The following is a 23,518-nucleotide window of genomic DNA, read 5'->3' as shown; positions in this document are numbered from 1 at the left end:
GGACACTTAGCATCTTCAGGCATTTCAAAACACCGGTATACAAAGCTGAAATTGTTAATTGTAGTGAATATGGGTAAAGGAAGATTTCTTTTTCAGGCAAGAAAAAATTATGATAATCTTGTTTGGCATCACTCATGACTTGGGCATGTTCTCCCAATGATCCTCGTAACTTAATAAAATCAAGATAGATACAACAAATGATTTAGAAGGACAATCATCCTTACTTTAGAATTAGGTATTTAGCTAGGTAGTTGCACTCTGTTCGTCTTGTTAATCTTGCAAGTTAGACAACCAAAAAGATGGGGCCATCTTTTGCTGAAATGAGCCGAGTCTTGGTGGATGTTGACTTTCACCTGTTGACTATAAAGGGAGGCTAAAAAAAACAACCTACTGAAGAGCTGATCTCATTGATTCAAAAGATTTGAATTTGTTTTATGTTTGAATATTTCTTTTCCACGTCCCTTATTTTCTTTGCTAGGATGCTAGCATACTCATATTAGGTTGGTTTCTTGCTTCACACATTTTCAGCTCCCAGATGGGATATTTTCAGTTCAGCAAGTCTAATTAATTTTGCCCGTCACATAGCTACTGTCCATTTTTATTTATGTATTGCTACCTTTTTGTTCAGATTTATACTACGTGCTTCTGCAGTAATTAATGATATGGGAGATGGGGAGGCAGGGCAAGGAGTAATGGTTTTAACCCGTTAGAAAGGTAGGTTTAGATTCTTTGCTATGAGGGCAGTGAGGCCCTGGCACTTCTGCCCAGAGAACTGTGGGTGCCAATCCCTGGAAGTTCCCAAGACAGTGGATGCAGCATTGGACAGTGAGATCTACTGGGATGTGTCTGTGCCCGCAGCAGAGGGCTGGAACAGAACGGTCTTCTAACCCAAACCATTCTGAGATTCTACAACACTAATTTTATCTGGATTAAGAAAGAGTCTGCAGCAGTCAAGTGAAAGCAGTGTGCTTAAGAGAAGTCCTTGCTTACTGGCACTTGTCAGGACTTGGACCCCTGATTAGTGGGTGACAAGAAGTCTTTTTCATGTTAATGAAAAAGGGAAAGAGAGAGACATTTTTTATTGAAAAACAGCTTGACTTGCAGCTAGAACTACAGTCTAAAGAAATTTAAATCCAACTAAGTTAAATTGTGGAAGAGAGAAATACATAGTTTGGAAAGCAATAAGAGAACACTAATGAAGGTGAATATATTCCAAGTTAATAAGAAAACCACAAAACTCATTTTCTCAACATAAATTATGTATATCTACAAACATATACGTAGGGGTGTACGTGTGTTTGTATCTCCTAAATGATGGGAATTAAGCTACACAGATGGGATTTCTGATGAAAACGGTAATTTTGTGCATATTACATAAAAAATGACAGTTTTATGAGTGGCTGAGCATTGCTGAGCATTGTTTTTCACACTTTTCACTAGCAAACAGAGCTTTCCATGGCAGAAAACCTCTCATTTTCACCATTTTCTTGTAAAAGTGCTTCCCTTTTCACTTCGAGATAGTGAAACTGTTTTGAAGTTCCCCCTTGTATTTTCATCAGGAATTGAAAGCCACTTTCATCAACAGCTTGGGATTTTTCTCCTGGCTTTCATTGCTCCTGTGCAAGCTTGATAAAACACTTGCTAAGGAAAACAAGCTGCCAGTTTCTTTAATAGAAATGAAAGTGTCTCAGCAATGTGAAGCTACTGCTTCCACTCTTTAGTTTTGCTTGAAAAGAAAATGTAGAACCTCACTGTACTCCACGTTGTTAAAAAAAAACACAGTCTGTTTCATGTTTTCTGCAATTGTTTAGACTACAGAGAGGAAAAAAATACTTGTTTGAAGTCTGAAATAGCTGTATTAACATGCGGTCTTGTAGAAGCGTCACAGCCTCTGGTGGGTCTTTCGCTTTGCCTTTCTGCTGTAAAGCAAGTTTGATTCGATTCAGATAAAAGGAACATAACAGGAAGCGCCTAGTAAGAACACTGGAGTATTTTTAGAGATTAGTTCCAAGAAACCAAAGAGCAGTGGCCATTGTTAGAGATTTAGTGAAGTGCTACCCGCAAACTGTGAAGAAACATGGAGCGTATGTCTAAGTCTGGTGTGGGAAACCACTGATTCCTGTACTGTTCCCAGCTCAAAGCACTGGAATTAGTATCCTTTTCGGAACAGTGCCACGTACTGTGAATGTGCTCACCTGGATATCATAGCAAAGAAGAACCATCCTTCCTGTCCTCGAAGGATGGAGTGCAGTAAGGTTGGGAACTGAGGAGTGATGGAGCTGCTGATTTGGGCTGGGAAATCCCACAACACACCAAATGAGTTTAGCACTCTGTTACTTATGAGATGGCAGCGCCTGTTAACACAAAACACTGGTGACTCCTGCAAAACAGCCCAACCTGGTTCCAACCTGTAGGAAGTGACAGATGGGCTGTCCTAATGATGGTGAGAAAAGGGAGAAGGAAAGATTCAAGCACAGGGTTAAGATCTTCACATTGAGACATCTCAGTACATGCAAAGGGAACCACCACAAAGTCTGGGAAATGTCCTATATTTCAAAATACATGGAAAACCGCCTGTCACAAACAGCCTCAGCCCTGCTACAACCAAGACAACGGGGGAAAAGTTTGGTTGTGTCTCTAATGGCAATCGGAAAACACCATAAAAATATGCACCCATGTCTAAAATGTGCTCATTTTTGCAGTCCAGCTCACTCTTCTAGCCCAGGTAAAAACTTGAGGGGATAACAAAGGGGGAAAGAAAAAAGCAAGGATAATATGACTTTGATGTGATGCTTTCTTAACCAGTTAAGGAATTTCAGAAGACTGAAACTGAAAAAAGAGACAATATGAGTGCGTTAAACTGGTAATTTAAATGAACAATTCCTGATAATTTGAGATGAAGGTTTGGATGAAGACAATTGAAAGGTCATATAATATTTAATTGGGAGGAATTTCTGTGATGGATTTAAGTTCCTAGGCAATTTTCAGCAAGGTCTGAGGTGTTAAGGCTCACTGTGAGGCTATCTATCAAAGCTACTTTTTATTCCAGTTGCTTTTTGACATGATTTGGATCAGGATAACAGCAACAGTGCATGAAGGGATGGAGAGCCCTCAGCACGGCACTGTGTCATCCATCCCCTTTTTCCTCAGCTTGGTTCTTTTAACAGTTGGTTACACAGGAATGATCCTTACCCCAGATCCTGCACAGAGCTTGAAGGTACAGGTAGAATAGTAGTAAATCTTTCATCTGTGCTGCAGCGGTCCATGACGGTAACTCAGACACTGGTATAGAGTGTGAGCCTACCTGTGCCCTGCAGCAAAAGCCAACAGATCTGGAGCATGTGAGAAAAACCAAAATTGGGCAAAATGGAAACGAACCATCAAAACTCAAAAAAATAGCAAACAACTAAACTGGGGTTGGTCAAGAACAGAAGTAGTATCTAAAGAGGACTGAGAGAAAGAACAAGGTCTGGTATTCCTGGTGCTGCTGTTGCTGGAAGCAATGACAAAATGCTCCTATATTTCATATCAGCTTTCTTTTATTCCAAAAATCTCCATCCTGAGAAGTATACTTTGTGAAAAGGCTTCCAATGCATCAGTGGTTCTGTGCCTTGTAGGAAGCAGGAAGACAGTTGGGGCAATATTAAAACTGTTGGAGAAGTGTCTCATCCTGCCCTACAAATTATCTCCTGCTGTCTCAGCTCTCCAAGATTTTGAAAGTGTAATAATTTAAGTACAAATGCACTGTATGCACTCTTTAAAGCCACTTCAAATGAACACAAAAGGGAGAAAACATTATTTATCATCTTACAGTGATATAATGAAGTAAATTGCTGATGTCATCTTTTTTTCCCCCCTCTTTTAGCTAGGAACAATGGGGCTCTCAATAGCATAACTTCAGTCAAATAAAATTTAATATAGGCAACATGACGCTATTTTAAGTTTATTTGATTCATTTCTTGCCAGATTCCATTTGCTGACGTTTGTTTTTTTTTCCAGCAGTAGAATCATATTAAAGAGGTAGCCATGGAAGCAGAATTTGAAGATAGTGATCTTTGAAATAATTGATGTACAGAAGTTAACCTTGAATTTAGGAAGTCAACCACTTGCTCAATTTAACAATTACTTGCTAAAGCTGCCTCGGATCAGAACTTCTCCTAGGTCAGGGAAACTTGTTTGGAAAGTTCATGGGTCCTGAATGGAAAGAATGATAACAACATGAGGATAGAAGGGTTCCTTGGGTAATAAAGTTTCCTCAGACTTCAGTATCTCAGGCTCCTGGATTTTAAAGTCACTGGGCTGTATTGCAGCACAAAGGGTCTGATTCCTACCTTGTGGCCTTAGATTTGTGCCATCAAATTCCAGCAGTGCTGTCTCAGGCCCTAAATAATGACTGCATGTACATGTATTTCCAGGGCTTGTCTGGGAGCTGAGATTTGCCTTCAAGTACACAGAAATTGTTGAGACTTCCAGTTGTGGTAAAGGATGCTGTCTCTATATTTGACTTATTTTCCTCATGTAATTCAAAGCATTTCTTTGGGACAAGTCAGCTCTCCTACTCTTCTCTATATAAACCCAAAAGCTGGTTGAGGCACTAATCCTGGAGCTTTGCTGTAAGAGCAGTTCAACACCCGGCAAAAGTCAGAGTGGAACCCAGCCTGCATGTGTAACAATTACATCTCTGCTGCAGACTGGAGCACGATCCAACCCAAGTAATTAGAACTTTTTTTGCATAAGAGAAAAGTCAGCTTTTGTTTCTCTATTACTTCTTCAGCTTAGTAATTAAAGTCAATGCACAGCTCAGATCACCTGAGCTCCCCTGAAAGAGTAGCAGAGAACCAAGAAGCACAGGCTGGAGTGATTTGCTATGAATGCCAACCCCTCCAGCTGACTTGGTGATGTATAAGTGGGTAGAGCTGCACGATGGGTGTGCAGCACAGACTGTTCCAGAATACAGTAGAGCTGTTAATCGTTACATCAGATCCTACCCCAGATGCATTTGCAGTTCATCGGTACAATCTGAAACATTCTGCTGCTGAATATATCTAGCAATAGAACAGCATAGCAATACATCAAAATAATACAGAGAGATGAGGAAGGTTTTTTAAGTGGGAGTGGAAACTAATTCTGACCATCTCTCTAGGGATGGAAGACAAAGGAAACCCCTATAACTGCAGAAAGGTCTATTCCAAATATTGGGGTGGGTAACCTCTAATTACAGAACAGCATTTAAGACCAGGACAACAAGAAGAACATCAAACCAGGCAGCGAACAACCTGCACATACCTTCACACACTAAGCTTTGCCACAAATTGTATGTTCATGCTGGTGCTTGACCAGTCCACCTCAGGCACTGAACAATTGGGTTGAAAGGGACCTTAAAGTGCATCCAGTTCCAAACACTGCAGTGGACATGGTTGTCAACTGCCAGACCAGATTGCCCAGGGCTCCATCCAACCAGATCCCCCTCTTAGGATAAGTGTGCTTAGGGTCTGGTCAACGAGCCGCCTTTAGGTGTCCTAGGGTAGATCAGAAATTAGAAGAAAAGTGAAATTCCTGTGCTTGGGACACTGGCAATTGCTCACCTGGAAGTACTCACCTGGATCAGTAATGGACAGGCAGATGTGAAGGGTTAAGTGGGAGATTAAACAACTGCCAGGGTAGAAGCCTTTTAGCCTGAAATTGTCAAACTCAATGAATATTCTCATAGTTCCTCAATTATCATTCTCTGGAATGTCATCCTCCTCCTCACATTTTCTTTTTTAATCTTCTTGGTTGTCATTACTTTGACAGATGTAGTCTGGATAACTGCCTGCCCAGGCAAAACCAAAGCAAATTGGAGTGTCCTGCTTGCTGTAGGTAATTGCTGCATGTGTATAGTCACTTAGTGAGATTAAAGGCAAGAAACAACAAAAGAAAAGGCACAGCTGTTTCAGAGAATGGGCCTTTGAAAATGTCAAACCTGCAGAATACTTAAATCTCAGAACCTTCCCAGTCATCTCTTTGAGAGCTTGAAGCCAATCTGGAACCAGATTCAGCATCAGGCTTGGACTGGTGCAGGGAGAATGAAGTGAGGAGCATCCCCAGCTCATGCTTGCCAATTTGAGGTCAAGGGGAGATGACTGAAATCAAGATGATGAGAACCACTGAAGAATTCTCCTGCACTTGATGGGAGCGATAAACATGCTGGCAAGGTACCATTTCTCTTTTTACATCTGTCCCAGTAATATCACTGCCAGAAAGCATTTCCTAAAGGGTAAATCCAACACTTTTGTACCATCTTTTCTGTGGTGCACCAAAAAGAAAAAGACCTGTGCTGTCCTTCTCCCACCTCTGTGAACTTAGATGGGATTTAGCATTGGTTGAGAGCAATTTGGTGGGCATGCACCATGGTGGAGGAAAGTGTTACCTTGCTGATGGCACAAAATCATTGGATTTGAAGGGAGATCCCAAACTGCTGAACGTGCTCTGTCCTCATTTTATCGAGATGTGCTTCTCTTCCCTATTTTTATGCTTTTGTTGCTCACTGGAATAATTCCTGCTGCTCTGGGAGAGAGACAGAACTCTGTCCCTGTAGTAATGTGATTGGAGCACCTCCCTTCCTTGTTTCTGCCATGTTGCTGGTGATGATGAACAAGAAGCTTCACTTGGCACCAATAATTCTGAATCATCTTTAATTACACAACAGGCAGGGGGGCAAGTAGTGGAGGAAAAAGCTGGGGAGGAAAACTGAGGGCTCTGTTGTCTGTTATGCTGTAGTAATGGAGCTGCTTGACACAGTGAGCTTCACAATATGTGTCTTGAGGTTAGTATTCATCTCCCTGAGTTCTGGATGTCCAAATCATTGTGTGGCTTCCCTTTGGAATCCTAACTGTGTCCTGCTGAAGTTTCATGGTAGGTCCTTAACCTCTTCTATTTCCCATTTTCTTGTTTATCCTTTCACTTCACTTTTTCTGATCCAGAATTGCTTAAGTCTTATTCTTAGGAGCAGCTTATTTAGAATGAGCCTTAAAAAGGATGACTAAAAACCAACTTTTGTGTAAGTGCTCTGAATTTATTTGAGTGTTAGCCTATGACAGCACAAAGCAATCTGATCTTTTTACATTTCTCTGTGCAGATCCTACCAGCTTCCCTCTGCATTCATGGCCTTTCTTGCTCTCTTTTATGCAGCTCTGCAAAGGTCAGGCTTGACCTGTGGCATAACAGCAGCTCTGCTCTCATTCTTTCTGCATCCCATGTCTTGAGATGATTTTTAATAGTCTTGAAGCCTTTTCACATGATTATGGATGATCTTTGTGGGTCCGATTCAGTGTCCACTGGTGCTGCATCATTGATGTTTTTAAATGGTAATAGAGAAATCACATCATGGGGCATACAGGTAAAAGACAACAGAACGAATGGCCTGGGCAAACTCATCATGCTGATGATTGAAACCCAAACCTTTCCAAAATCTTTGATTCCAAGTCAAGATAATTAGGAGCAGAAACCGCTGTAGAAATAAAATTGCTTTTCCCAAAGTATTTCTATATTTCAGTGCACTTAGAAACTGTGTGCAAGACACTCAACACAGCTGATATTCTCAAAACTTGCATTGAAATTCGTGCATCAACTCTTACCACTCCAGCATCAGACTTAAAAATGCACACACAATGGAAATTTTCTGCAAAATAAAATATGGCAACAATAAAATCCTTTCACAAAATAAATAGGCAACAAAGCCTGTTTGTTTTTTTTTTCTCCCCAACTCTAGCGAAGCTAATTAAGTATATTTATCTGACTAGTTTGGTGTATTGCAGTAAAATCATCGCTCATCTCACTGGCCCTCATTGCTGGTTTATTTTTAGCCTTTCTTTCCCTTGTTTTCTTCTTTCTGTGTATGAAGCAAAAGATTTACAAGAATGTGCATCTGAATTGTTTTAGTTTGGGGGCAGCCTGGCTTGTATGCATCTTTTTGCCATATTGCACATTCATTCCCAGGAATTTTTCTGATTGCTTAGAAAAAGAGATAAGTATTTATAAGCTTAACAGAGGAGCTTTGATCAGTGTGACGTCTTTGTCTTTTGACAGTCCGACAAATTGCTTGCCAGTTTGTAGGTAGTTTGCCTGAACAGCAGCCCAGCATTGCAGGAGCTGGTTGTTCGTTATACTCAGGGGCTGTGTATAATAAGCAGTACAGTGAAGTTTTCTCCACATGTTGATATTTCCCATTGCATATCCAAAGAAACAGAAATACCCCAGGGAGCTGCTGACAGATCTGATTTTAAAATAGAGCTGGTCAAACCATTTGTAAAGGGAATAAAAAAAAGCAAGCAACCAAAGAACCCCAAAGCACTCAAGCAAACAGTTGGGAAAACAACAAGAAACCCACAGTACTCCAAGGCACTGAATTTCAACCGTTTCTCTATTTTTCTACTAGGGATTTACTGGTGAGCACTCTGTTTCATGTTTTTATTCAGTGGTTGGTCTCTGCTTATGGATTGCTTCTATAAAACATTTTCTTTAGTGGCACTGTGAGCTGTCTTTGCTCTGTAAAGAATATACCCTTTAAATACAAAAGACCAAAAACCCAACTTCTGTTCCCCTCATAAATGCTAAAAGCTGCTGAGAAATGAAGAGAGGGCACTAAAGATGTCTTTTGAACAATTTTTCTTTCTTTTTCCCAACATTTTCTTAATTAAAGCTGATAAATGCTGTTCTAAACAGAGATTTGCTTAGAAGCCTGTCTCAGGTGGGGAGCAAGCAGTAAGAGCAGGACAAAAAATGGAATAACATCTCTTTTTCTAGTAAGGTTCTGGGAGATAGAGGCATTGAGACAGTTTCCTTCTCTGCCTTGTGCAATTGGTGGCCAAATCCTATCTTGAATGACAGAAATATCTATGAGAATAGATATAAGAAAGCAATTAAAGAGCCACCTGAAGGGACGAGTATAAAGGAGATGGAGCTGTGCTCTTTACAGCGGTGCCCAGAGCCAGGACAATAGGCATTGGGCGCAAACTGGAGCCCATGAGGCTTTCCCTGACTGTCAGAAGCATTTCTTTGCTGTGCTGGAGCCCTACCCAGGGACCAGAGAGGCTGTGGGGTTTCCTCCATGGAGAATCTCTGGGTGTCTGCTTGACCAAGGGGAGTAGGACCAGATGGCATCCAGAGGTTCCTTCCAGCCTCAACCACTGTCAGATTCTGTGATTTTAACCCTTCCCTCCCCTCTTCCTTTATGTTATATATTATATATATATATATATATATATATATATATATATATATATAATATATTATCTATGTTTGCAGATGCTCAAGATTTCCCCTAAATTTACTGCCAGTTTCTGTCCATGTGATGCTATGGTGGTTTCTGTACCAATCAGACTATCGCCAGCTACTTGGAGCTTTACCATTTAGACTAAATTAGAGATTTAGACTAGATTAGAGCACCTTTGAATCACTATGACTCTTTTGTTTCTCTCTCCTTTATGCACCAATGTGGGTTGTTGCAATTCACAGCTCTGGTCCTTTAACTCCATTTGTTAAAGAACTGATGAGAACTCTTTAACCCTGACCTATTTTGGAGAGTATTCATGGGGCTATGGAGTAGCGTAAAGACCCTTGGCCATATTCTTTGCTATCTCCTTGTCTTTTGGAAGTATTTTGTTTCATGCTGTAGACATTTCTCATCCTTTGTGTGTATCACCAGAATAGGACTGTGGTCAAATGAATTCAAATAAGCTCATTGAAAATATTTGTGCCTTAGACATTACTTTTCACTTGGAAGGCAGATCTCTGGCTGATGCGATGCCTACTGAGTCATTTGGAAACAGCATGTCTAATAACGAGCTCTCAGCATAGTTATGGTTGCCCATGTGCTCTAAGAGGTGTTGCCTGTTGTACTGCAGTACAAACAGTCCCTCCCGAGCTGCTTTCAGAATCTCCAGACACATTTCCTTCAAAATTTACCTTTTTTTTTTCCTTTTTTTACCTCATTCAGCACTTGTCCATCCTCCATCACCATCACTGTAGTTTTTTGTTCCAGCCTCCTTTAATAGCCAGGGGAACTTGCTGCAGTCCAGCCATCTGGATGTTATTTTTTTGTATTGGCAAAACTGGTTGCAAGATCACATTTCAATTCTTCCACTATTTCTGTGGTTTATTTGCAGATGCTAATAAATGCAGTAGTATCAAGCAGCTTTCTTCTACTTCAGCATGAAGTAAGTAGCTTCTGTGAGAATCTGCTTCCTTGAATGGTATGTTAATCACTTGTAAGTTGTGCACAGTTGTAGGGGAACTGTTATTTCAATGGCCTGAGCTGATGATTGAGCACCTGGTGAAGGGGGTTGGTTGCTTCAGGAAGGACGGATGCAAGCCATTCACTTGTGCTTTCCTGGGCTCATTTCAAGGCTAGCCTCTAAAGGGAAAACATTTCCTGGGTGAAGGCTTGGCTGGTATTTAATGTGTGCTCTGTACACAAGCAGGACCTTGTTTTGTTACTCATTTCCAAGACAGTGGTGAAAACAGAAAAGAAACAGAAACTTAATGAGACATAACTAAAGCTGTATCACGAATGACAGACATTGTGTTTATCTAGGAGTAATGCTGAGAGAGGTGGGGAGGGGAGGGCATCCTAACCACCCTCAGAGCTGGCAGCACTGATTGACTTCATTCAGGGTTTGCTCTCAAGAGCACATGCTGGTCTCAGGTCTTTGAGGTTAGTGAGGTAGCAGTTTGCTGGGTCTCTTATTGTTGACTTTTGGAAAGTGGCTTTGATCCTTGAATGCTTTGTTCCAGGCTTATGCTGTGTTTGAGCTCAATCGGTGTGTGTTTTGGATGGCCTTTAATGAATAGAAAGGGAGGGCCCACCGTTAAGTCCAGCTAAGCAGAGGTCATTTGAGCCACAGCAGCAACCAGCAAACATCAGAAATGATCACAGGGGAAATCCACAGACTAAACCCTGTGGGGCTTTTTATTTGCCTCAGTAACCAACTCTCCAACACATGTAGAATAATCATAGAATCCTAGAATGGCCTGGATTGAAAAAGACCACACTTTGCTCATCCAGCTCCAACCCCCTGCTGTGTGCAGGGTCACCAACCAGCAGCCCAGGCTGCCCAGAGCCACATCCAGCCTGGCCTTGAATGCCTGCAGGGATGGGGCATCCACAGCCTCCTTGGGCAACCTGTTCCAGTGCGTCACCACCCTCTAAAGGGACAAGTTCCAAAGTTTAGAGGAACAAATGACTGCCTTGCAGAATGTCACAAAACATCCCTGATCATTTACTATGGCTCCTGGTTGCACACGAGAAGCACTAAAGACTAGTGACATTGAGAAAGAAGGACAGCAAAATGCAGACCACCAGAATCAGCAGAACACCAAGGATAAACTGGAAGGTGAACGATCCAAATGGCTGCTATATGCTGAGTGAGAGTGCTGAAATCAGCATAATGAAAGAGGAACCAGACAAAAGGTCCCACAGAGAGCATGAAATGCACATGAAGGCTGTTGCTCAGCTGAACGCAGATGAGCTCAGGAAAGCACCCAGAGCTCATTCAGGAAAATGATCTTCTCAGATTCCTTTGGAAAAGGAGGTGAGATGTTCATCAGTGTCTGAAGACAAAAGGACAAACTGATACTTCCTGGAACTGAGGGCATCACTGAAAAATAAGAAAGATCTTTAGCATAAGAAATATCATCCACCCCCAGGTTCTTTTCAGTAGGGCTTTGCTCAGTCTTTTCATCCCCCAGCTTGTATTGGTAGTGAGGGTTGCTGTGACCCAGGTGCAGACCTTGCACTTGGCTTTGTTGAACCTCATGTGGTTCTCCAGGGCCCACTACCCAGCCTGTGTTAAGTCTTTCTGGATGCATGTAGGATATGAAGTTCCAAAGTTTTGAGAAACAAATGGCCACTTTGTGAAATATCATGAAACGTTCCCGGAGTTTGTTGGCAGTTTGTCTTTGATGACTTGTAATCTATTTAGCACAGATCCACTCACCTGCAAGGCTTTCTAAATGCAGAAAGGAAGCACTAATCCCATAGAAACCTAAGATGATTCTTTAACAAGAGTCCAGAAAATACTGTAGATAAACATGGAGACAAGATAATATATGAAGGGAGAGATTTTATAGCACTCTGGGCATCTTAAATATCAAGAGGAAGGCTTTCTGGGTTGGGTATCCATAAACATCTTCACTGTTCCAAATTGTTTATAATCACAGCTTGTAATGTAAGGACTAAGAAGTAAGTAGGTATATCTGATGGCTTGCCTGGCACTTGTGTTTGTTACAGAAGCAGAGGTGACTTTATAACCCTTTTCAGTGTAGAAAATAAAAAGTATTTTAGAAATAATCACAATTCAGTGCCAAGTTGGGTTCATCTGGGCTGGAAATACGTTGCTGCTGATGGGGTAGAAAAAGTCTATCACTGGCTTGAAAGCTTTGGAACTGATGGTTTTGGTCTTGCTGCATTTGATTTGTGCAAACTGAGTATGGCACTGAGTATTAGTGTGAGTGCTTGGTACAGCCGGAGGCTGGCTTCCCCCGAGCTTATAGCAGTAACCAATGAAAGCTGCTGAGAAAAGGAACCTGAAATAGGAAATGTGAATAAAACCTGGGAATTGCTCAGATTTCCCCTGGTCAGGCAAAGAATAATGAAAGAAAGCTAGAGGATAGATAAGGAAATGGTGATAGAAGACATGGAGAGGCATTCTCTGAATGAAAATGAAGAGTTGTAAATATCTTTAATATGAATTGTGAGTAATTAATACGAGAAGATGTGGGAACTAATGAAGTAGCAATCATACAGAGCATTAGATGAGAAGTACATTCCGTAGAAAATAGTGTTAGGAGAGGAAAAAAGCCAATCAATTACAGGTTCCCTGTGTCCACATCACAGCCAAGCAGGAGGTGATGAAGCAGGAAAACCAAAGATGCAAAGCAAATAGTTCTATTTTATATCAGATAGTATTTGGCTGGGGTCAGAAATGAACAGCTCAGCCAAATATTGGGCTGACTTTGTCAATTGTCACCTATCTGCCTGGCAAAAAGAATAGCAGCCCAGAGAGAATGATCTTTCTTTTATGTTATATCTCCTTACAATGGCTCCTCTGATAGAGTGCAATATGTCATTACGCTAATTGTCTGTTCAGCGAAATGGCATCTCTGACATGCTGTGTGGCAGAGTGGATGTCCTAATGGACATCAGGCATTTCTCTTTAATAGGATATGAGGTTCTTACTCCTTTAAACTCCTTTGAAAATCTGAACCAGAAATGCTATTATTTTGTGAAATAATTCGAGCAAGCTGAAAAGATTGACTATGTGAGGGCTGTGCTGCAGGGGCACTTCAAGAAGAGGAGGTATTGGCTTTGAGGAGCTCTGTCAGGGGATGGAGTTGATCTACCACAGAGGGCATAATTGCGTGCTGTGCCATCTGACATGAGGGCATTCAAGGGTGAGAAGGATTTTTGCACACAACAAATGGACTACAAATGCTGCAAACAGAGGCTCTGCGTTTATGTACTTTATCACTTGTAGGCAAGAGGCACAGATAGACCAGAGAGAAAATGCTGGCCAAAGCAGCATCAAAAAGCTGCAGTTGCACAGCATCTCCAAAATGGTCATTTTGCATTCACTGATTAAGTGTGTAATAATGTCAGCTGTCACACACGAGGTTATGCCACGTAATTTATTACCTGCAGGGAATTTATTTGACGATGTATAACATTTTTCTATTATACATTAATCGTGTGAAACACTGTGTTGCATGGTGCAGATTAACCAGGGTTTGGTTTCCATTCAGTCTTAGAGAGGAATCTTGCCGTGTGTGTGTGTGTGTGAGGGGGTTGTTTCAATTATACAGTGCTTTTCTTTATTTTTAGCACTATAAAAACGTAATAATTTGGCTGGAGTAAGTCCAACCGCACTGTAACGTTAATGAATTTCTTAGCAGATCTTTTTTTTAAAAGACATTGTGTTCAGAAAGAGCCACCGAGCACAAAATTAATTGGGCAGGCTTACAAAATATCCAGCTCAGACATTATAGGAGTCAATGAGGGAAGCTGTGTGGAGAAAGGCTTATTGCTTTTATCTCCCCGCGTGTCACAGTCGTACAGCCAGCGATGATGATGCTTTGTATTGAAAATTAAAGGAGTACTTCAAAGCCAATTTAGAACGAGAAAGGAAAAACTTGTTCCGGGACTAAACTTGGTGGGAATTGTGACTTATCATTGCAGCACAGCCCCAGGGCTCGCTGCTGGCAGCCGTCTGCTGACCTGATCTGGAGCTTTTGCACAGGTCAGAGCATAAAGCGAGCACAGTGCGCGTGTGGGTTTGGATTTCCCCATGGGGATGGAGGTGCTTTGCCCTGGGACTCACTCTGCAGCATCTCTGATGCTTCTGCCTGCATTTTATGCTAGGGCTGGCTTACTTCTCTACCTTCTGCTGGTGTTGAGATGGTTCGTTCACTGTCTTTGCCTGTTGGAACAAAACTACCATGTCTGCTGAAGTCTTGGAGAAGAAAACCCCTTTATATATGAGGATCCTAATCAATGTGACCTAACATTAAGCTTTAAGTTAGTCTTAGTGCCACAGCAAATTGAGGGACAAAAGACAGAAGTCTCTTAAGCATTGTGATGCTCTGTCCCTGTAGACACCCAAGGTCTGGCTGGATGGAGCCCTGAGCACCTGGTGGAGCTGTGGGTGTTCCTGTTCATTGGAGGGGAGTTGGACCAGATGGCCTTTAAGTGTCCCTTCCAACTCAAATCATTTTATGGTTCAGTCATTCCAACCATCTTCTCTCCCTCGACTACAGAGGAAGCCAGAAAGATGCATCGCCTACTTTGGCATCTCAGAGAAGAGCATGAAGGGCCTGAATGAATCCAAATCCCAGCACCCACATAGAGCCCTTCAGCACACAAGTGGCTTCACAAGCAAACCAAACCTGAGGAGAATTTCTGGGTGAGTCTGGCAATGTTTTTAAGTTCTAATATTTACTTTTCCTAGCTCTGGCCAAGAGCATTCCCTTGGTTGGTTTGAAAAGGGTTATTTCTTTGTCACATTAACTGATCCCATGATATTTTACTGCACTCCACAGCCATTGCTTCATTGTGTTATTAAATAGTGGCCTAATGCTCCATGTTCATCATTCTGCAAATAGAACAACCTCCTGGCACAGCTGTGTTGGCCACAGGAAAATGGGTTAAGTGGGACGGTATCTGGTTAATCTCCACAAGGAATGATCCCTTCTTTCCCAATAGGCTTCAATTTTCAGTGTATGTTGTTTCTCCTGATAGCATGGAAACAGCCCTCAATGTAACTGGAACTTGGGCCAAAGCATTTACTAGACTTTATTTGCTTTAGAAAAAAGGGGTAAAAAAAAGGAGTAGACTTTAGTATTTAATATTGTAGTTTCCCCTAAAATTTGCATAAGTGTCATGTGTGTGCCTTAAGGCTCCTTACCAAGGATTCTATGCATTATCACCATACATATATTAACAGTGTGTTAGAACTCTGTTGCAAATTTTAATTTTTCTTTGTCAATATCAATGTTTCCATTGCCTACACAGGCTGGAATGAGCTCTGTGTTTTCATTATATTTTTCAATTAACTTTTCTTCCCCTCATCAGTGTGGTTGTGGATTAATTCATTCTCTTCATTTTTCTTGGGGGAAAAAAAAATCATTATCTGATATGAAATATTTCATTTCTGTGGAAGAAAACTCTATGAAAGTGAAAACTCAAACGAGGTACAACTGTATTACCAGGCCTGACTGTTTTAATAACCAGTCATGAGAGCAGCAGATCAACTATCTCTTAGGAAGCCAAATGATTCAGTGGCTGAAGTAAACTCTAGAAATAACTTAAACCTGGCCCTCAAGGGGGCTACTTAGGAAGAACCAGTCTGCAGGCTGGGCACTTCCTTCCCCCTGTAGGGCAACAATGGCATTAATGGGGTTTGCCGGATCTTTTCAGTGGTAGGTTTGTGTCTCCTGGTATGTTGTCACAAGTCCACCAGCACAAGGATAGAAGAACCACTTCATTAATTATGGGATGAGCAGAAGTAAAGCTATTTTGCTGCTGTCAGCATTGGATAATTTTATAGTTTCCTACTCAAAGAAAACTCCCTTAAAGGCTTTTCAAAGACATAGCATTGGTGAGCATTGTGAATGAGAAGGCCATGCCAATGGAGGTTGGTGGCCCTGCCTGTGGGGGGTTGGAGCTTGATGATCCTTGAGGTCCCTTCCAACCCAAGCCATTCTATGATCCTGTGATTCTATGATTCTGTGCCTCTACTTTGGTGTTGTTTCTGGGACTCAGTCATCCTGTAGCTGTCCACTAGGTTGGGAGGAAGAGAGAGCCAAGCTCTCTACTTGCCTGCACTGGGCCTGGCAACCATATCCTTCCATGCATCTCATGTCTCTGTATTTAAGTACTGGCAAAATCTGAGTCAATACTTGCTTATATGGTATTTTCTTGTCTTAATAAGCAATTGTTTATTTAAGGCCATCATTCCCAGGCTTGCCCCAGAGGATGACAATGCTCAGGTTGCCTAGCATGGGTCCACAAGGAACCAGACAGCCTATGGGGTTTAGGACTAAGTGCAATGGACATCCAACATGAGATCTGGAGCACAAAATCTCTGCACCCCATCATGGATAATGTACAGCCTATTCTTCAGCATCCTCTGCTCATGTTCTCTGAGACTTGACTTGAACACAAATAGCAGCAAATTGGTGTCTGCCATGATACATGAACAAACCACGTTAGTAATTTGTACGTGCTGGCACAGTGCAAAAAAAGGAGCAGTATTTGTCCTGTTTTTATTTTACTTCAGGTTGAGGAATGGGTGAAGGTTTGTGGTTGTCATTTCTGTATCTGTCCATTTGACAGAGGACCATGTATTTAAAGAAATTACTTTTTTTGTACACCAACAGTGGACTGTTGGTGTAGAGTTTTGAGGGGAAAAAAATCTGCAGATGAAATAAGCAGCCATTTAATTTATCCTTCACAGTTGTTTCATGTAAATGAAGAAGTGGAAGTCTTTGTGAGCCATCAAAGCTGTGAAATAAATGCACGATTAGCTGCATGAAAGTGCTGAAACCCATTAGCGCTCATTTTAGAATAATAATGTACTTCAAGTCTATTTGTTGAAATATAAATACAATTATGTGGAAAGAAATTAATGCGCAGTATGAAGTTGCTTTAAGATCTCATAAAATGTTCTGCAGTACAAGATTAAATTAATGAAACCATGTTTTTAGAAGGCAAACAATTAGGATGTTGTATGAAAGTATAGATAAAATTTTTAAGAGATCATAACATCTCCAACTCTGAGCATCAAAGCAGATCAGCATTTGTAGAAACTCATCTGGATGAGGAAAGCGGAGTCTGCCTCTTCCCACCATCAGTGGGGCTGGAAGTGGGCAGGAGAGCTGGGAGTGTGCTTATGGCAAAGGGCAAGTTGAAGTTAGCAGCAATTTGTCAGAAGTGCACATCAGATCATGGATTCCTACCTTTTTCCGTCTACACTGAATGTAAATTGGGCTTACAAGCAAAGTGGGGAAGCGGTGTCTGACTTTCAGCTAAAAGTAGCTCAGAGACTGCTCTAAGCTGTGCCTTTAAGCAGTGCCTGAGCTGGGCCACCTCTCTTTGTCCTTTTCTTAAAGAGGTAAGGGAGGCAAAGGCATTACAGAGGCCAGCTTGCTGCCTCTGGGACCCACCTGACCTTTAGGACTGGTGCAATTGTAAGGGGACCTTGCAGCAATCCTTGCCTCATGTTTGACACTGCCATTGATAATCTCACTGAGAAAGTCTTCAAAGCATTTTACAGGGTGATCATGGCACCATCTCCTTACGAAATGGTGCATTCACCCTCCACCATCTGTAGCTCTTCTGTACAGGGGGCACAGAGCAGGAAAGAGCATAGGAGGGCTGAGCAAGAGGTCAGACCTGGGTGCTGGTCGGTTCTAATGAGCAGAAAACATGCAGACTTCACAGCTTGGACACAAAAACTGTGCTTAAAGGGAGGGCGGTGGACGGGGTCAGGGCTGTAGGAAATTCACTGGTCAACATGATAAACCAGGGTGTGGCTCTGAAGTGGAGGAAAGAACCCAACCCTTTCCAAACTGCCTGCTAACCTCCTTCTTGCTTTTGCCTCAGCCAGCCTGCTGAAATGAATTCCTGCCCATGCTTTCATTTTATTTTCACTGCAGAACGTTTAGGATTGCATGGCAGTGTGCTCAAGTTCGTTATTTAGAAAGAATTTTCCAAAGCTGAGAAAAGCCAACTGGCACAAAGACATGCAGAGCGGTGCCCTGTGCCATCAGCAGGTGCTCAGAAGTAAATTCTCAGCATGAAAAGACTGTTTTATAACAACAGTTGCTCTCAAATGTTTCCTATCCTCTCAAAAGCCTCCTGTTTGACCTCTCCTCCTTGTTCCCCATATCCACCATCATAGCTTCTCAATGCAGTGTTTGGTAATGTCGCCTATAGACCTGGTGACCAGAAAACCTTCAGCAGCAAAAGAAGCTGCTCTGGCTTTCTTTGTGGGTCAGAGAGAGGAACAAGGATGATTCTTGTTCTCTAGAATCATAGAATAGTTTGAGTTGGTATGGACCTCTAATGACCGTCTGGTCCTGCTCCCCTGCAATGAACTGGGACACCCGCAGCTCCATCAGAACCCTGTCCATCCTGACATCCTGAAAGTACTATTTACTCTTTAAAAAGTAATAATATCAAGTTTGGGGGACCTGAGCATTTATTCAAATCATGGGATGAGTGATGAGCCTGTGATCTGGTGACACGGCTACTTCTGCTTCAGCTCTACAAGCTGATAAGTTTGCAGAGAGTAAGGCCAAGGTCTAAGAAAGTATTGCAGTGTTAATAATCTCTAAGCATACAATTAACGTTGTAGGAATCAGTACTTTCATACTTATATATATGTGTATGCTTTTGCCCTTGGTGAATTGGCATTGCGCTATTCCTGACAGTTTGCCAGCTTAGTTAGGAAAAGGAAAATAAGGGAGAGTCAAATAGCAAAATCACTGTTTCTTTTCCTTATAATGCCAGGAGAAATCACACATTTACAAACCACAGCTTTCTCAAATGCTCCATCAGTTAGCATTGATATTCAGACACAAAGAAAAGATCAGCTAGCGGGACGAGCCCGCTAATGTTGTAATAATTTGTACTCAATTGGCCAAAGTGAAGTGGGAATGTAAGAATCTGCATGTGATAATAACATAAGTCTGGCATTTCTCATCATTTTTTTATAATGAAATACCCTAGTAATTTTGATAGGAATGCAAAATGTTTTTAATGCAGCATAGAAAGTTAATGCTTTCGTTTTTTTGCATGCTTGCACTGGGTTTTATTCTGTCCTAGGACACAGGTTAAATTAAATCAGGGATCTGTAGCATTGATATTCATGCCAACTCAAGGACATCTGGCTGAAACTTTGAAGTTTAGGCTTGGAAAAGCCAGACTTTGTAATTCCCTCTGTGCTCACAGAAAGAGAAATGAACACTTCTTGGAATTGAAAAATCCTATTCTAAAATCTTCTGGAGGCCTCACAGCCGACCAGCATAAATGCTGGTGTTCACACAGCTTGAGCTGTAAGTACCCAGTGCAGGTTAAGACTTCGTCTTGTGGAGGGTACTGATGTTATCCTAAAACCAAGACTTACTATCCCTGGCCTTTTACCCCATTTCAGAGACTGTGGCCTTCCAGTACTTGAAGGGAGCATATAAACAGAAGGGGGAACATGATTGTGAAGGTGGGCAGTGATGGGATAAAGGGGAATGGTTTTAAACTGAGGCAGGGGAGGTTTAGGTTGGATCTTAAGAGGAAGTTTTTCACCCAGAGGGTGGTGACGCACTGGAACAGGTTGCCCAAGGAGGCTGTGGATGCCCCATCCCTGCAGGCATTCAAGGCCAGGCTGGATGTGGCTCTGGGCCAGCCTGGGCTGCTGAGTTGGTGACCCTGCCACAGCAGGTGGGTTTGGAGCTGGTATGAGGCTTGTGGCTGCCTGGTTTCAGCCTGAGCCATTCTGTTGATTCTTTGATCTTGATGCTCGATGGACTAGTGTCGCCTTTGCTGTGTAGAGTTCCTGCTCATTGCAGGGGGAGCCAGGGACTAGGGCAGCTGTTAGAAGGTTCCCTTCCAACTTCCAGTCATTCTGTGTTTCTATCGCATACCACAATCCGAAAACTTTGGAGAAGTTTGTCTTCAACTCTGGTATATCTTCAGTAATAACCTGATGGATATTCCAGCTTGCAGCATCTCTGCTTTCTTGGCTCAACCTGGACATTTCTAGAACCTAAAAATCTACATCATAAAAACATGCTAAAAATTACAGCAATCCAATGCCTGAGTGTGATTTCTCTGAATCATGATCAAGAAATCCATCTTTGTGGCTCACAGAGCTCTTTTCCCAATTGATCGAGTGCTACAAGTGCACAGGAATGCAGGAGTACAATTTAGTAAGGAGTTTTTAAAGGTTGCTGAAGGTCGGATCATTTGGGAAGCATGCTAGGCAATGCTGTGCATCTCTGCTAGAAATTAAGATGTTCAGGGACTGGCTGAAATCTGTGTGACAAACTGCTGTCCCTGCACGCATGCCTTCTGTTCCAGGGCCCAGTTCACTGAGCTCAACAAACACGGAACCTGAAAGTCTAGTTAGCATTCCAGGGAACAAAAATCAGTTGTCACGGTTTGAACTAAAAATCCACCTGCGTCCGTGACAGGGGGGCCGTAGGCCGGAGGGGCCTAGGCCGACAAGGAAAAAAGTTAATTAAGGAAAAGAACAGGCGGCAAACGATCTAAGGAGGCACACTTATTTACTAAATACCTATATCGAAATACAGGATAACACAATATAAATACAATATAATTGAAATTGAGCTAACGAATCAAGCCAAAATAGGAGAGAGAATGAGTCCCGTAACCGAGAGGCCTACTGTAAAATCTAGGCGAACGGCTGAAGGCTCCACACACTCCCCTGGAACGCCAGAATCGAAAGACGTCAGTCTGTTCTGCGACAGAGTATATATAGGTCCAGGTCCCGTGACCATCGTGTTGTTGCCCTGGGAGATGTAGTCTTCTTCTGATAGTTGCAAGATTCAGTAAAATTATTCATGCTTTATATGATGTTTTGACATGTGTGGAATACTGATAGCGAAAATTACAAAAATTATTGTAACCATGACATTTCCACCCCTTTCTACATCATTACATTAGTATTTATATACATATACACACGTCATATGTATAATTGTGAATAATCAGCAACCTTATTTTTCTCAACAATCTATATTATATCCATACAAATCCCTAAGTGAGAACAAAACTCTATAACCTAATTTACTATTTATTAATTTTGAGAAAATGGCAAAACTGCCAGAAAAAGGAAAACATGTCAGCGGTAGAGGGAAAGGCAGAGCTGGTAGGGCGTGCCCCCACATCAAGGTGCACTCATCCTTTCCCAGCCACACAGCAAGATTTCCTTTGATTTATACTTCTTTCCATGTGTGCTCTACCATGCATGGCCAGTGCAGGATATAGAGTCCAGATGGAAAACTTGCTTACAGAAGTGCCTATTAGTTATATAGAGAAAAGTGTTTCCTTAACATTGATCCACTCTATCTTAAGTCCTATACCTAATTGAACTATTCTGTACCTAATGAAATTTTTGTTCTGAGCCCTACCTATATACTACAAGAAGATCATTGGCTGCACCTCCCCCAACATCAAATTCCCTTGTGGTACACATTGAACATTATCCATTTTTGGTCCATCACCCACCATGTGCACCCAGGTCCCTGGGCAAAGACAGTACCCCGGAGAGGTTTGCCCCTTCCCAGACGCTGGAAGGACCCAAACTGTTTTTCCCAACACACTCTTGGTGTACTACAGGAACCTTATCTCCCTCCACGGTACGTAGGGAGCTGGATTGGTTAGGACCATTACGATTACTAGATCCTCGCGAGTGTTGACCAACCAGGTGGCTTCTGCTAAATGGTTCTCCCAATTTTTATACGTTCCGCCACCCATTGCTTTCAACATAGTTTCAATACCTTTGAACGTTCAATCTTACCAGAAGCTGGTGCATGATAGGGAATATGGTAAATCCATCAATGCCATGAGTTTTTGGCCCAAGTGGTTACAAGGGAATTTTTAAAATGGGTCCCATTATCTGATTCATTCTTTCGGAGTGCCATGCCGCCACAGGATTCGTTTTCCAACCCTAATATGCTGTTTCGGGCGGTAGCATGGGTTACTGCGTATGTTTCGAGCCACCCAGGGTGGTGCTCCCACCATGGTTGAGTACATAACGCTTACCATTGCGAGATCGTTGCAAGGTGATTAAATCAAACCTGCCATGCCTCTCCATATTTTATACTTTTGCCATCGCCCTTTCCCCAAATAGGTTTCATCCTTCTTGGCTGTTTAATTATGGCGCATGTTTCAACAATCATGAATAACTTGAGCAATAGCGTCCATATGTAAGTCCACCCACTCGGTCTCTAGCCCACTTACAAGTTGTATCTTTTCCTTCATGGCCTAAAGTCTCATTGGCCCACTGAGCTATAAATGATTGACACTTTTGTTCTGCCAGTCCAAATAGCTATTTGAGCCACCTAATTTTGGCAGCTCGATCAACCTGATGGTTATTTTTATGTTCTTCAGTAGCCCTACTTTTAGCACAAGAGCATCTACATGAGCGCACCTTTACAACAATGTTCCTTATTCGGGCAGCAATGTCTTTCCACAGTTCAGCAGCCCAAACAGGTTTACCCTTTCGTTGCCAATTATCATCCTCCACTGTTGCAACCCACCCCCATAAGGCATTTGCCACATCCTGAACAGTCATTAAAGATGAAGCATTGGCCACCTCTCCCGTTCCAGCCACATCTAAAGCCAGCCTGAACAGCCTTTACCTCTGCGAATTGACTTGATTCTCCTTTACCTTCGGGCCTCTGCAACTTGTCGCTGTGGGCTCCATACAGCAGCTTTCACATCTGCGATGCTTCCTCACATACGACATGATCCGTCTGTGAAGAGGCAAATTTCTTTTCGTTTTCTGGTAGCTCATTGTATGTGGTGGCCTCTTTAAGCGTGATAGCTCTTCTGTTAGGTGGTGTTTCATTTTTTTACTCTCAGGCCAGTCCATGATCACTTCTAGAATTCCAGGACGGCTGAGTTTTTCCATTCGAGCTCGTTGAGTAATTAATGAAATCCACTTACTCCAAGTGGCATCAGTAGCATGATGGGTGGAGGGAACCTGTCCTTTAAACATCCAGTTTATTACTGGCAAGCGAGGTGCTCGAAGAAGCTGAACCTCTGTCCCAAATACTCAGAAGCAGCCCGAACCCCCTATACACGGCTAATCTCCTTCTCAGTTGGAGTTGGCGCTCCTCAGACCCTTTATATGCTTGACTCCAAAATCCTAGGGGTCGGCCTCGGTTCTCTCCTGAGGCTCTTGCCACAAAACTCAGGTGGACCTTTCTCTCCAGCAGCAGTGTAGAGGATGTTCTTCACCAT

General features: G+C 42.2%; 1 long non-coding RNA gene across 2 annotated transcripts in view; it reads left to right on the top strand.

Moving 5' to 3' along the window:
* The first annotated feature begins 6,009 nt into the window (after positions 1 to 6,009).
* The window catches only part of LOC107315493, a 26,471-nt gene continuing 8,962 nt past the window's right edge, over positions 6,010 to 23,518 (top strand). The window contains exons 1-2 of one of the 2 annotated variants that reach the window (XR_004307499.1): positions 6,010 to 6,194; positions 14,791 to 14,936. This is a non-coding gene — a long non-coding RNA (uncharacterized LOC107315493). Of the gene's footprint in view, positions 6,195 to 10,148; positions 10,197 to 14,790; positions 14,937 to 23,518 lie in introns of those variants that run through there. The other variant, XR_004307500.1, reaches the window with a different exon arrangement.

The sequence above is a fragment of the Coturnix japonica genome, chromosome 5 (genome assembly GCF_001577835.2).
Source record: "Coturnix japonica isolate 7356 chromosome 5, Coturnix japonica 2.1, whole genome shotgun sequence".
Classification (NCBI taxonomy): domain Eukaryota; kingdom Metazoa; phylum Chordata; class Aves; order Galliformes; family Phasianidae; genus Coturnix; species Coturnix japonica.
Note: the sequence above shows the minus strand (reverse complement) of the source record. Positions and strands in the feature narration are given on the sequence as shown.